This window comes from Amphiura filiformis, chromosome 13 (genome assembly GCF_039555335.1).
Source record: "Amphiura filiformis chromosome 13, Afil_fr2py, whole genome shotgun sequence".
Taxonomy (NCBI): Eukaryota; Metazoa; Echinodermata; class Ophiuroidea; order Amphilepidida; family Amphiuridae; genus Amphiura; species Amphiura filiformis.
Window position 1 is genome coordinate 29,449,478 of NC_092640.1, and position 16,836 is coordinate 29,466,313.

Consider the following 16,836-nt stretch of genomic DNA (forward strand, 5'->3'; position numbering starts at 1 on the left):
AAAGTGCGGGGGGTTCAGCACCCAACGTCCCCCTGGACATGCCACTGTGCTATCTTGGCTGTTTAACATTGAGCTATATGAGGGACTAGTCCAAATCTGAAAAACACTGCGCTAGTCCGAATCTGAAAAACACTGCGTTAGTCTGTTTATCGGACTAGCACATTGTTTCCCAAATTCAGATTCGGACTAGCGCAGTGTTTTTCAAATTCGGACTAGCGCAATGGTTTTCAGTTTTGGACTAGCACAGTGTTTTTTAGATTCGGACTAGCGCAGTGTCGGACTGAAGGAGTGTTTTCCAGATTCAGACTAGCACAGTGGTTTTCAGTTTTGGACTAGCACAGTGGTTTTCATTTTCAGACTAGCGGCGTGTCGGACTGGCAGAGTGTATTTTAGATTCAGACTAGCGGCACGTTGGACCGGTGCAGTGTATTTCAGATTCGGACTAGCGGTGTGTCCGATTAGGGGAGTGTCGGACTAGCAGCGTGTTGGACTAATGCCCTGTACCCGTTAGAACTTACTAAAGGATTAAGATTTAGCTATGTTTCATTTGGCAAAACAGGATAATATTTTTATTTGGGAGTAGCATTTACTGCACTGGTCCTTCCTTGCCTTGGATACAATTTGCTTGTTTAATCAATTCAGTGTGTTTAGGTAATTATTTTATTCATATAGCACTTGGTTTGTTATGGTTGCACAATTTTGCACCATTTATTATAAGACTTAGTAGTAGTAACAATTTATATTTAAGACAATGTTACCAAATTTTACTGTGCATAGAATTATTTTTTAAATTTGAATATTTGATATTGGGATGAAAATGTCATCTTTGTATATTGGGAAGTTGTTGTGTGCATTTTTCATTTTATTACATGGTGATAAATTTGCTTTGTTAGCAATTAAATAATTAAAATAGGTGTGTCAGCAATAATAAATGGGGTCATAAAAAACAGATGTCTGCATACTGCACATAACACATTACCCTATCTTGCCATTCAAACAATTTTAAAACAAATTTTTGTATTACCTATGATTATAGCATTGTATTTCCTATTTTGTTATCTACTGCTGATATACTTTGTTCATGACAAAACTTGCAATGTCATGGATTAATATAGAATGGTGTACAGTACACACAATTGCACTAGTTGTGCTTTGCATTTAGCATTACTGGTTTACACTTATGTGAATTTATACAAGCCTATGTTGGGACTTTATTATTTGCACAGTATTAAAAAACACAATTTTTACCATTTATAAGTTGAACAATGTATATTAGTACTGTATTTTGTCTGTAATTTACTGATAATAGCATTGTATTTCATTAACTTGCTATCTACTGCTGATAGAACTGGAATTAGATAGCTATTAAAATGGCTATCTACTGCTGTCAACATTAATAGGTAAATTTTCACGGGAAAATTTTCTGGACACATGACCAATGGTGATAGCATTGTAATTTCGAGCCTGATCTCTGACCCCGGCGGTGACCTCGATATTCAAGTCTTGTAATTTTGAATTGGAATTGTATTGACTGCAATTTTGATATTTGTTGAAATATTTAAAATTAGTTTCTTAATTTCTTGCACTCATAAATATTTCAAAAATACCAGAAAAAATATTTAGTTGATGTACATAATATTATTATCTGGTTTCAACTAACTTTTTTCACCAGGGAGGAATTCATTTTCTATTCAAATACATTGGAAGAACACCGCTGTACTGATAGCACATAATGCTAATTATTTGCCATATCACTGCTGATAGCACTGTCCAGAAAATTTAATTATTTGACTATCTACTGCTGATAGCACTGTAATTCATTTAATAGTTTTCTACTGATATGATAGCATTGTTCATCTCTTTGTCCTCTACTCCTAAGATACTGTAATTCATTAGTATCTACTGCTGATAGCATAAATATTTAAACTATTCAACTGCCTGATAGGATTGTAAAATTCAGTTGATAAAACCATTGATAGCAATCATTAATAGCTATCAACTGCAGGGGTGCTAATAACATTTTTATCTCATTGATAGCAGTTGAAATCAAATGCTGATATCATTTACTATCCTCATTGATTTATTTGCACCTAGCTGATAACATTTCATTTATTTGCTGTCTACTCTGAAAGTAATTCATATGATATCTGATAGTATATATATAATTATTTGGTACTCAATCTGATAGGATTATTTGATATAAACCTACTAGATCCACATTGTATCTCATTGAGCTGCTGCATTGAGCATGTATGACTATTTCATTTATCAGCTGTTTACTTCTGAAAGCATTCATATGACATCTGCAGATATATATGTATTATCATGTTATTTGCTACCTACTAGTGATAGCATTGCAACTACCATTTGCTGTTGATGAGGAATTACTATCTACTGATAACTTAACTGCAATCAATTCTACCTGTGACTTCATGCAATCTAAACTTCATGACATTTTTGTAAACATGAGCAAAGTGCTTTTATGACCAAAGTGCTATGCAGCCTATACAACGGAGAGTACAGCTAATAGCAATGACCCTAATTTCCTGTACACTCTTTTAAAAATGTTTAGTCAAATTTGACCCGATTCTAATTAAAATCAGATATCACTATAGATTACATGCCAAATTTGAGCAGAAATCATGGTAAACATGACTCAATCTGTGTTAAATTTGACACTGTTTGGGTCAATTTTAACATGAGTTCTGCTCAAATTTAACAAATCTAGTTAGATCTTATTTTATACCAAATGTGAAAATTCAAATGAAAAAAAAAAAACCCAAAAAAACCCAATCCTATTTTTTTCAGATTTTTAGGGTTAGTCAAAAAGGTCAATAAAGTTCTTTTTTTAGGCCTTATCCATAGGCCAATTTGTTTGCAATATTATCACATCTGTTGCATAAATGTAAATTTAGGAAGTGTGGCCTTATGGTTTGGGTACTTGCCTTTGTTGCATGAGGTCCTGGCTTCAATTCCCAGCAGTGGAGATTTACTGGGATATTGACTTGGGAAAAAAATGTCATTCATTGGCAGCCTCTGTAGATTAAATCAGACTTCCACTTTCCCCATGGTTCATTCAGAATTGGGTAAATGAATCATGAAAGTACTTCGTCTTTCAGAGAGAATGTTAAGCCGGCAGTCCTGTGTACAGAAAGACATACCTGTACTTATATCTCGCAGCTAGTTTTGAAAAGAGTAGGGTGTTAACCCCTGACTGTTCCCAATGGAAATAAGATTTAATAGAGGCTTTCTTGGGTTATCCAGGGTTGTCAAAACCCAAGCAAATCAAATAAAACAAACACAAAAAACACTCTGAACATATAAAATGCTATCTTCAGAGCATGTTCGGTGTCTACTACTGCTATAACTTATTTGCCTAGGAATCCAGTCAAACCCAGCTAGACTTTTTTAAGAGTGTATACATGTATAAATTAATGGCTGTCAGCAACTTTGAGTTAAAGTTTACATGATGTCAATGTAGCATCATCAGGCTTATAGCTTGTATCGGCGCAAATGTTAAGAGTTCAAGGAAGGGACTTTATATCAGGTGTAGCTGTATAAATCTGTACACAAAACATAATTACAATGCCTACAGTATGTAACAGTCGGCAGGGGAGCACTGACTTAGAGTAGAGTGATTAAATTTGTATAATTTGTGTGGTTTATCCTTGGCATTAGAGAGTACGGAATAGATTACATTGAAGGATTATGAGCTTTATTCTGTGATCTTTTGTTTGTTACTAGTCTTACAGTGATGGTCTGGACTTGACAGTAATTAAAGACCCACTCAAGCTTTATTCTGTGATCTTTTGTTAATTTTCTTACTAAGGACACAGCGATATAATCCACTGGGGTATTTAGACATTACAAAATGACTGCATAAACATGATCAATGAGGAGATGTGCGAGGCTCTATATACCTGTTAATACTCTTGAAAATAGACTGATTACCCATGCATTTAAAGGTTATAGATAGTGTGCAGCATCATCCAAGCTGCAATCAGTGAAAGTTTATAAATAAAGGTGCTGTGGGGTTAGTGTCCTGTAAGTCAGTTTTCAAATGGGGTATTCAGTTGACATCCATACCCCTCCCTGGAAGACTTGACCTTAATCTCCACACAGGAGAATTTCATGGAGTCACCCATTCAGGTAACTCCATTTGCAATTCACACTCCTTGTGTGGAAGATTAAGGACATGTCTTCCAAAGTGGGTGTATGTAATTCAACTTAAATAGCCCAATAAACACATAAAAAAGTGCCCATAACTAGTTTGAATAGTTAGAACTCTGAGCACAATTAAAGGCACATTCAGTGATTTGCTCATCCGGACGATCGTAACAATCATCAGAATTCAGATTTTGGTACCTTTGTCATCGTCATAGATGTGCTAACATAGCCTGCTAGTGATTCCGCCAAAAGCTGTGTATTTAAGACAAAATAAGGCATTTACATGAATCTGTAATTTATATACTAATAATTTATGAATTAGCTACATGTATTTGAATGGGACTTCAACTTCGTCAATACTGCTGTTTTCTTCATTTTTTTGCCAAATTTTCATTTAAAAAATACCAAATGGCAATTTTGAATGACTTTCCCTTCACTTTTAACCAATTTATAAACAATTTTAATTTCTTTACACTTGTGGTGGAATCACTGAATGGGAAATTAACTAAAAGCAATCAGTCTATCATAGGCAAATCCTATAAAGCTAAAATGCTAAGCTAGCAGTTATAATAGGAAAAATGGTCAGAAGCTTATTTTGTTTGAGACACCTTTCAGACTGGTAAAATCTTTTTAATCGCATTTCAATTAAGCATCTCATATTCCCATACATGCCGTTATGAATCTAGAGACTCAATAACAGGCATTATATTACAATGCATTATTGAATAGCTCACAATATGAACATGAAATATAATCATGCTACTTTCATAAATAACCTGAAATGAGTCTTGTTGGGTAATTCCAGAAATTAATGATACCCCCTATGGAAGGCAAATAGATTTTTACAGTATAGAATTTGCAGTGCAAAATTTTGCCACAATTTTTCTATACCGTTAACTGCTGGAATAGCCTTCACATTGTATAAGGATCAGCGTTTGAAATAAGGCGCGTCCTTGTGTCAAATACCCGTGAAAGTAGGCGCGGACCCGCCAATTTTCTACGGTACGGGTCCGCGTGACCCTTAAAAATTGAACCATGCAAAGAGCAGAAAGTCCCAGTTTTGTTGTTCTACAGCTCCCTGGGTACACTTTCATTTTAGTTTCCCATCAAGTTTTCAACCCAGGTTTTCAATTTTCATGACAATTAGTGAGAACCCTTGAAATTTAAAGGCAAGGGTCCGGGGTCGGATGCTTGAAAATGGGTGCAGACCCTTGAAATTTTAAAGGCAAGGGTCCGGAGAACCCTTGGATATTTTTTCTTATTTCAACTTGATAAGGATGGCCCTTTTTATATAAAAATTTAAATATTATATTTTTTTTTTCAAATTTGTCATGCAATTTACCACTTTGCTGAATCTTGAGCCAAAATAACATAATAATATATTGAGAAAAAGTGTCAAAATTGTATTAAATTTTGCCCAGAATCTGGCCCTTGCTTCCAAACTCTCGGAAGCGCGTCCATGCCCCAACCAAACTCTACCAAGTAAAATCCATGCTACACCAGAAATAAAAGTGGATATAATATTTATGAAATCATTTCAAACTCTTGTTGTACACATGTACTCATATTTCTATAATAATGTAATTTATCTGTGCTAGGAAGCTACTAACATGTCTAGCTGAATGTGGGTATTATTAATTATACATGCATTCAATTATAGTGGATTTTTAAAGCTGCAAATGTTACACCGTTTGCATTGGGAAAAATAAAATTTCATGTAGGATATAATGTGTTCAGTGGCGGCGCCAGGAATTTTTTTTGGGGGGGGCATGGGGGGCAAAGTGATTTTCAGGGGGGGGCAAAATTGGCAAATTTTAATAAAATTGCCGTGATTTTACGTGAAACACGTGATTTTGGGGTTTTGCCTCAAAAGTGGGGGGCAAACTGGGGAAAGAAAAAATATTTGGGGGCAATAGATAGGCCGCCACTGAATGTGTTTAATGTATGCTGTGCATAAAAAGTATCTGTACACTTAAACTTAAGCAATATCTTAAAGACAATAAACCTAAATTACCAAATAAAGTAATCAATAGATGGGGAATTTTGTACTGCACATTTTGACACTATCCAGGCTTGTGCATTTTTGCGTCTTTATTCCCTCAAGTCATACTCATTTGAATGGAAGAGAGCATTTCAAAAATGACACATTTGGGGTATTTCTTCCTTCAAGGTGATTCCCACAGCCTTTTGTAATGGGCTCGTTACATTCTCTCGGTCGGGTTGTTCCATCCAGTGCACTTACCCATCTCTAATGTATGTCATACAATTTTCACCGCATAGAAAACACCAATTTGCTTTTCCTTTGGTAATTATTGGGAGTTTATTCAACTGATAAGAAATCAAACTTTTTGAATTGTTTCACCAAGAGGTATTTATTATATGTCATGTCTTGTGATTTCTCCAATGAGAACAACAGTTTTGTGTCTAATGGTGCAAGATGGAACAGCCGAACCCCTGCAAAAACAATGGGATGAAGCGATCTGTCGCGAGTGACGTCATGGTTATTGAACAAATTCCTGACGTAAATTGAAAATAACGATAACATTTTTTTCTGGTGTAAATGTATAGTAGCATAATACTTAACTTGTAAATTGAGTATATACATTTTGTAGATACCCACAAGTAAATTCTATAAATTATGTACATGTTATGCTATAGAGTAAAGCTCAAAGTACTTTAAAAGCAAGTTTGTCATATATCTACATAAGTTTAAATGTAAGTGCTTATAAAACACTTGTTTATTACAAAAGTGTAAATAAAATCATTAATAAATGCAACAAATAAAAAGACACCTGCATTCATTAAATAAAATTTGCACATGTTTTGTTTTTTACAACAATAAATACAAGCTGACACACATGCATACATGAATGCCAATAGTACATTTCAGGGCCATAAATCCATGCTGAAAAGTGCATGGGGGCACAAATTTGTTTTAAAGTGTATTTCAGATTTAAAATGTAATTCAGAATTCAAATTTGTCATGCAATTTACCACTTTGCTGAATCTTGAGCCAAAATAACATAATAATATATTGAGAAAAAGTGTCAAAATTGTATTAAATTTTGCCCAGAATCTGGCCCTTGCTTCCAAACTCTCGAAGCGTCCATGCCCCAACCAAACTCTACCAAGTAAAATCCATGCTACACCAGAAATAAAAGTGGATATAATATTTATGAAATCATTTCAAACTCTTGTTGCACACATGTACTCATATTTCTATAATAATGTAATTTATCTGTGCTAGGAAGCTACTAACATGTCTAGCTGAATGTGGGTATTATTAATTATACATGCATTCAATTATAGTGGATTTTTAAAGCTGCAAATGTTACACCGTTTGCATTGGGAAAAATAAAATTTCATGTAGGATATAATGTGTTCAGTGGCGGCGCCAGAATTTTTTTTTGGGGGCATGGGGGCAAAGTGATTTTCAGGGGGGGCAAAATTGCAAATTTTGCATAAAATTGCCGCAAAAAGTGCAAATTTACGTGATTTTGGGGGTTTTGCCTCAAAAGTGGGGGGGGGCAAACTGGGGGGCAAGAAAAATATTTGGGGGGCAAATGCCCCCCTTAGATAGCGCCGCCACTGAATGTGTTTAATTATGTACATGTTATGCTATAGAGTAAAGCTCAAAGTACTTTAAAAGCAAGTTTGTCATATATCTACATAAGTTTAAATGTAAGTGCTTATAAAACACTTGTTTATTACAAAAGTGTAAAAAAAATCATTAATAAATGCAACAAATAAAAAGACACCTGCATTCATTAAATAAAATTTGCACATGTTTTGTTTTTTACAACAATAAATACAAGCTGACACACATGCATACATGAATGCCAATAGTACATTTCAGGGCCATAAATCCATGCTGAAAAGTGCATGGGGGCACAAATTTGTTTTAAAGTGTATTTCGGATTTAAAATGTAATTCAGAATGCTATGCTTGTACAATGGAGTATGTCTGAGGGGGATGTACCCACTTAGAAGTGGGAATCTTTTCAAAATGAAGCCCTAATTGAAGCTATTATTATGGTGCCCATTTTGACATTATTGTTGGTTATGATGCCCCCTGAGAATATGTTTATATCAGTGTTGGGCAGGAAAAACCTCCTATGTGTCAATGGCCCCTGAACATGTTTAAAGCAAAACCTTTTATGTAACTGGTTGACAGTTTTGTTTTAAACATGTTCAGGGGCTACAAACACATGTCCAACGACAATATATTCTATTTTGATTGGTTACTCAGATGATATTATCAGAGACACTATTAGGCATTCATAACCTTATGAACATGATGAATATGCATGATGTGTTTAATCCAATCATATTTTATTTTGTAAAACGTGGACGCAAATCGAGGTCATTAATATCTCACAATTGACCGCAAAATGCGTAATTTTTCAAATATAAATATTAGTAACCTCCTCTCGCCCGTATTGTGCGTCAAGCAAACTGCGTGCATGCTGGCTGCCGTATTTAGATTGCTCGCTACCATATTTCTACAGATTGTGATAAGCACTTTTGTTATTGGTCATTCTGTTTTAGCCTGATCGATTTTTGGAAAGGAAAGATGTAAAAATTATTTATTTTTACAAACTTTTGAGGAAAATTGTTTGTTATTTTGTAAAGTGAAAGATTAAAGTGACGACTATGAATGAGGTTAATAACTTTGCATCAGTTATATGTCGGTCATTGTGAAAAATCTAAACATTTTGCTTTGGACCTCAGAATATCCCTCGGGTCCAAAGGCAAAATGTTTAGATTTTTCACAATGCCCTCCACATAACCGATGCGCAGTTATTAACCTAGAAGTAAGTGATAGAGGTGCAAATTGATCAGGATAGACTGTAGAAGAGTCTAATGAAATTCCAAATTGCTTTTAATAGAGACATCCCATTATATATGATAACCATCATGAAACGATTTGTGTGGATTCTGTAGTCTGGTGGTATCAATGACTTAATTAGCGGTACATTGTTTTGATATTCACATAAATGTGCAGTGCCTTTGAGTAGTTTCAGTTACTGGACTATAAAATGTGCACACATGGGAATAGGGGGCTTGTTTGATGTGTGCATAGGTTTGTGTCAGGGCATTTGTGTGGGGTGGATGGGGCTGTGCATGCACATATTATCATAATGTATATTTATTCGCTATCTACTGCTGATAGCACTGGCTTTCTGCAGCTAATTCACTTTCTTTCTACTGTTGATGGTTGGAGCAACCATCTCTCAACCGTGGAGGAGGCGTCCGGGCCAAGCTGTCACACGGCTGTGACCGAATCATAAAGGACATTCCTCGTCGATTGTCATCAATACCGGAAGTGTCCGGTAGTACTCAAGGTCATTTGCATCACAACCCAGCTGAAGACTGAAGGTTTCAGTCGCAACGTCGGTTTGTCCATCAAAAATAGGTATGTCTGGTTGACCAGATTTAAATTAAATCTTAATTACTGTTGATAACACTTAATTCATGTTCTATTTACTGCTGATAGCACTTGATTCATTTGCTATCTACTGCTAATAGCACTTTATTTATGTGATATCTACTGCTGATAGCACTTAAATCATTTGATATCTACTGCTGATAGCACTCTAATTCATTCGCTATCTACTGCTGATAGCACTCTCATTCATTTGATATCTACTGTTGATAGCACTTTAGTTCATTTGCTATATCTACTGCTGATAGCACTTCAATTCATTTGCTATATCTAATGCTGATACCACTGTAATTAATTTGCTATCTACTGCTGATAGCACTGTTAATTCACACTGCTATCTACTGCCAATAGCACTTAAGTCATTTAATATGTACTGCTGATAACACTTGGTATACCCAGGAATTTTGTTAGGGGGTCCATGTGGATATAAGGGCACAACTTAGTCCTCAAACCTAACAAGCAAAATCAAAATCAAAAGTCACACAAATTTTATAATACAATATTGCATGATTTTTTAAAACTAATTCTCCTTTGAAAAGATGCAAAAGTTACAAAGAAACAGCTCTGCAAGAGTGCAAGTACATGGAGGAGTGGGCCAAAGTGGTCAATTTTCATCATGGGTGTTCACCAGTGGCGTAGCCAGCTATTTTGGTCAGGGGGAGCAAAATAAAATTTTTGGGGCACAGACGAAAAAAATTACAGTTGCATCATACAATATGTAGAGACAAAAGGCTTTATTGGGACGATGTGCACGCATAGCGTGCAAAAATGTGGTATTTTACACTATTTTCTCCCATTATCAGGATGGAACGGGCTTTATCTTTACAATATGCGCTAAATTTTTGTATTTTCGGGCTGAATTTCGGTAGAAAAGGGCCCCTTGCCCTTTTCTTTTCCTTTGCCCTCCTGATTTTTCTTTTTATTTTTTGTCAGAGGGCACTTTTTCTTTCATTTTTGTCAGGGGGCACTCTGCCCCCTGCTCCTCCGCATAGCTACGCTACTGGTGGTCACTCCCTTGTCCCTGTGAGCTAACCCACTGGTCAGACGTCACTAAATCTACCCCAAGTTCACACATAGGTATGGGGGAACAGCATTCTCCTATCCAGAGCACCATTGAGTCTCAGTGTCTGATTAATCAAGTTATAAAATGAGAGAAAACAACAGAAAAAAAATATGGCGGGGGAAAAATGCCTGCATGGTGAAACAAGACACTGAATGCATTATCTCCAGACAGTAAAGCTGCTAGAATTTGACTAAATATTTGCATTCAACTCAAGTTGCTTCAATTCTAGAACACAAAACAATCAATTTATATTGTCAATATGAGTATATCATGCAGCATAGAAATCTTAAAGGGGTTCCGAGTGATTTTTCACGAAAATTTATTTTGAGAGAGATTGAATATTAAGAGAGCCTATTGGAGACAAAAATCTGTAAAATTGAAAATAAGAGACATTTAAAGCTTGTCTCCTGCATTGAATTGTATTGGGGAATTAATGTCTGGATTAATTACAAAATCATACAATTTTACCCAAAAGATGCTGATCTAAGCTTAACTATTTGCAGGTGCTGATGAGTAAATGGACAAACATTACATGTTTAAAACTGGACTTGGACTCAAATTGAGGGTGTACCGTTTTATGAAATCCCACAGAATCCCTTTAAAGGTACATGCAGAGCTTCTTACAGCTGAATCACAGTTTGCCCTACTCTTACCATTTCTTGTAAGTTTGCAACATTTGCCCATGCAGAAGTAGAATAGATTGGTAAAGTACATAAACGTAAAAAACTCTCTATGCAAAGCATTACCTGCCGCATCATATATCAGCAGCATAGCCAGGATTGTGGTGTGAGGGGGCAAAGCTAAATTTTCGTCCCCATTTAGGGGGAAAGGCCAGATTTTCATCCCCATTTAAGGGACAAAGCCAGATTTTTTCCCCATTTGTTAATTTTTGGTCATTATAAGGCTCCTTGCTGTCCCCTTTTTGTCCCTGAAAATTTTCTGGGGGTGGCACTCTGTCCCCTGTCCCTGCCACTGCATCACATTTTGCAGAAAAGAAATATATATCGACCGACCGACCCAGGTATTGGCAACTAAAGGGCAAGTCAACTACTCTTTTTAGCCTTATTAAGAATTAACCCGTGCTAATAGTTGCCACTATGACTATTGGCGACTTGTCTATGCAACCCTAGTGGTCTAATAGGTTAACATACACTAATATAAAGGAACTCCTTGAGCTACTTAATGAAAAAGCATAAGCAATTACATGTACCATCAAATTAATCTGTTTATGCTCATCAACAAACTAGAATTTGATTAATTTTTAAAGCAGTAGCTAGTGCTCCATATAATATCCCAAGTCCCTTTAAACATAAATTATACAACCACTAGTACATAATATGTCAGACATAAAACAAGTTTGAGCTGCATGCGGCAAATGTATTTTATTACATGTATTTTTAATTTAAGTTTTGAATTGAATGACAATGCATACATCTGATGTAAGTGGTGTTTTATAGGTTTCTTGTGTTGCTTGATAAATATTTCATAAGTAAAAGTTGGGAATGAGTTTTGTAAAACAGAATGCTTATGATTTTTTTACCGAATATGTTGACATCAGGATTTGATAATTGATGATTTTTGGCAAAATATGTCATAATCTCGCAGTGGTTGTAACGAATCACCAAAATTGGCTTGAGCCAAGTCAATTGGCCGAGTCAAGTCACTGTACAATGCCAATGGAGTCGAGTCAGCTGAATATCACTTGAGTCAGTTGCCTCATTGGGCTATTCCAGTTGAAATCCACACTCCCCTGTGGAAGATTTTAGAAATATCTTCCACAAAGGGAGTATGTTTTTCAAATGTAATTGGTCAGGGTTAATCATTTTGAAACCCATACTCCCCCTGTTTTATGGCCTTACCTATATATTCCACAACTGAGTATATTAAAAGGAAGTTGCACAATTGTCTATTGTATTTGAAACTTATACTCCCTCTGTGGAAGACTTTAGCCATTTCTTTCACAAGGGTAGTGTGGATTTTAAATGGATTAGCCCATTTACCTTAAGTCATGACTTGTTACAACTTTGTCAAATTGACATTATATAATCACAATCACTCCCAATTTTGCGAAAAAAAGGGATAAATTTTCAAGTGTGTCAGACACTTTTGTTCCTAAAACTATAAAAATGTTTTTCAGTCAAGTCTGCAAATTTACCAAATAGTTTTTGTTTTCATAATGCTATGTCGTATTTTTGAGAGGGTTCTTGAAAGGTAAAATAATGATAATTTCGTAAGTGTCTTTGAAATGCCAAAATTAGGGTCCTTTTTCATCAAAATAGGGTCCTTTTTCATCAAAAATGACAAAAGTGTCCTTGAAATTGATCCACTAAGGAAGTCATTTTGTATTTTTGGTAACAATTATGCACCTCATACTTGAATACAGAATTGACGTACCTGGCCTAGGCTCTGACAGAAAAAAATTTCCCACCACATTAAATATATTCACTTTAAAAAGTAGGTCTACTTATCCAGCCAAATGGATCTATATGGAAAGAGGAAAACCTCCATTATTGATGATAATATGCTACACGTATGAACAAGCAATGATGTGGGGCAACTCATGTGAGGCACACATAATAAATCGTTGTTGGGCAGGAAAAACCTCAATGTGCTTTTGGCCCCTGAACATGTTTACAATAAAACTGCCAACAGGTTGAGAGGTTTTGCTTTAAACATGTTCAGGGAGGCTTGTCCTGCCCATAGGAGGTTTTCCTGCCCAACGACATAGCTATGTTTGAGTTCAGCAGTGTAGAAAGGTCGAAAATATTGGGACGACCATCAAAAATTGGGATGTCCAGGATGAAGTTTTGTGACAAAATTATTATGTAATAAAGATATAAATAACAGCTAAAATGACTTTCTTAAACACCCTGGTCGGTCAACGGAACAAATACGGCAACACTTTTTTATATTGTTGTGTTTAAAATGTATGTTTTGCCATAATGAATTTATATCTGTAATGTAGTTTGAAGAGTTTTTATCACAGCCTTTGCATCAGGGCTTGAGATTGGAAATCCAGTGTCCTTTTTTACGAAGTAAGGGCTAAGAGTAAAATTGTACTATTGTGTTTGGGAGTGGCCTTCTCTCCTTTTCCTTGCTATTTTCTTCCATTTCTTGCTTTGTTTATCAAATCTATCTTAGCCAGCATGCATCTTAACACTGGCTATCCAGGCTTGTGCATTTGCATGAGCTTGGAACGGTCCATGGATTTCCCATGGATTAGCATGTGTCCCTCATGGACCAACCTGGGTAAACAAACAAATAAACAAACAAATTCATGCAAGCCTGCATAATATTTCTATGTTTTCACTATTGTAAGATCATGTTGATCTCTTTTGAATAAAGCATCAAATAAGTGCCATTTTAAAAATAATAACTATTATTATAAATTGTAGTTAAAGGAGTATTTCGTGATCCTAGCATCTTCTTTTTATGACATATTTCAGTAGATATCCATGAAAAAAGCTTATTCCCAAAATTTCAGTTGCTTCCGATCGTGCGTTTGCGAGTTATGCATGATTATGTATTATGATAATTTCGCTCAAATTTCACGATATCTTTGCTAAACGAATTAATCTGCAAGAAATATTTTGTACATAAACATTATGTAGCAAGAGGTTTCCACTGAGTGATATAAAAATCTCAACTTTTTTGAGAAAAGTGGGGGATGATGCTGTGGATCACGAAATGCCCTTTTAACATAAACAGATTATATAAGAATATCACACAACACAACACATATCTTTTTTACCACTAACTTTAATAAAGAACTCCTAAACAATTCCATTACAAATGTTGTATCAAAAATAGAGAGCTATTATCTAAGTATAAAAAACAAGAAGACAGAAATACTACTTATATACAGTCAGTACATGTGAAACCTGCTTGGTTTTTTGATAACAAAAAAAGTACATTTGGATATTTAAAACTTTGATGACAAAATTACATTGTTCCTTGGTAAATATTAATTTAGTATTTTCTAAATGTGTACACAACATTAACACAAAGGCAAAAAGGTTTCAAGGTTTTAAAGGTAGTCTTATTGCAAAAAAAATGGTATTACACTTTTACCAGAATTGATGCATTAATGTTAAATTTTATCTGTAACTCAGTATTTTCTAAAGGTTTATAATACACATTAACGGTATTACCTGTTTGCCAAAATGTATGCATAAAATGTTAATGGTTTTGAATTTGATCTAATTGCCGGAATTGTACATTTCTAAATAACCTGTGAAAATTACAGACTGAAAGGGTGCCTTTTAATGGTAAAAGGCTGCATTTTACTTGCACAAGCAATCCTTTATACCATGCCATACATTTAGTGCATTTCACTATGTTGATATAACAAAACTTGATATTATAGTTAATGTTGAAATACTGTATGTAAAGTAGGCCCTATGTGTAAAGGAAAGAAGAACAAAAATTAGTGCAAAATACAGTCTTCTACCGACAAATATTTACATTTTTTTTACAAATTTCCTACACCAAATATAATAAATTTATTTAAAAAATATTTTTAATGGGAAAACATATAAAACCCAACACTACAGTAGTGAACTTTGATGACCCTATAGCTGGAAGTTTGATCACCCTATAGGAGAAAGTGAAATGAGTGTGATAGATAACGATGTGTTATTGCATTCTTGTCTATAATACAAGTCATTGGACAACTACACTTTCTACAGTGGCATATCCACAGCACCAGGACCTTATAGTCTAGGCCTATAAAAATATCAGATAGATTTTATTTGTATTCAGTGATTCCGGCTGAAATCCATACACCACCTATGGAATTAAGACATGACCTTAATCACCCGCACAGCGAGTATGCATTTCAAATAGAGTCATCCATTTAGGTAACCCAATTTGAAATTCACACTCCCTCTGTCGGAGAATAATATCATATCTTCCATAGATATTAGGAATAGACCATATGCATTTGTTCTGAATGCTACCAATTAAAGGTAAGCAAATTTCCAGCTTTAGGAATAATTCAAATTGTCTGCCAGGATTCCACATACTAGTAAACAGTCAAAACAGTCATATGTGATGCGATCAAGCAAAATGAGTCTGATGTCGATCAAAATCAAAATTCAGTTTTCAATCTCATTAAATGAGCCATTCTCAGAGCTTTATTTTGCTGAAAACCCCATCATAATTAGACTTATGGTTCCAGAGATATGGCCATTTTAGTGTTGCTCAGGATAATAAAATACAAAGGAAGTTGAATACTATTATTGATTATATCTCAAAAATAATATTCCCGACATCCGACTCATTTTGCTTGATCGCATCACATATAATCTACACGGTACACCAACTATTAAAAAAATACTCTACAATACAGGCTGTATCAAAATGATTGGTACCCATCAAGTTTGTCATCTAATGAAACTACTGCTTTTGCCAAATTCAACCTTAAATCTTCTTGAAATGACTACAATTAATAGTTTTATGACCTTATATTACGTAACTCTACAAATAGGGTGGATGTTATCCTGCATTTTGATGTGGCAGTCTTGACCATGCTCACTGGATATTGGTGGGTACCAATCATTTTGATACACCCTGTATAATATTCACAAAAATCATTTTTACATGTATCTGTGACACATTTGATTGCTACACTGATAAATATATCGTTAAAATTCATAGTACTGATCAGAAGTTATTACAATTTATATTTTGTTTATAAAATAATGATTTTACCCCAATAAGTAGGGATTACTGATAGAAGGATGTCCAAAGGGTTCATCTTACTCTCTGTTGTATATACTATGTTGTTTGTAATATTTACTTTCTCTCGAACAAGTGACCCCTAATATTGTTTTTATGAAAATGTTGCTAAAATGCTGCAAAATTCCATGCCATATTCAGCAGGCTTTAGTCAGATGTCTCAATTGCAAAACTGGATTTCTAAACCTATCGAAAGCCCCCACTTCTGTTGGTGCAATCAAATTTATTTAAAAAAGGAATTTGATCTGTGGTTATGATCTGAGCTTATCGATTGATTTCTTATTTAACAATTACTTTTTAAAATAAACATCCTTTTTTTCTTAAAATTACACACCTCCAGGGGTGTTTATTAGAAACAATACACTAGATGGAATAGGGCATACAATTGGGCTATTCCATCTTAAATCCACACTACCCATGTG

At 34.9% G+C, this 16,836-nt stretch overlaps 1 pseudogene; it reads left to right on the top strand.

Moving 5' to 3' along the window:
• LOC140168212 (ankyrin repeat domain-containing protein 49 pseudogene) overlaps positions 1-16,836 on the top strand; it is a 119,883-nt pseudogene that overhangs the window by 8,267 nt on the left and 94,780 nt on the right.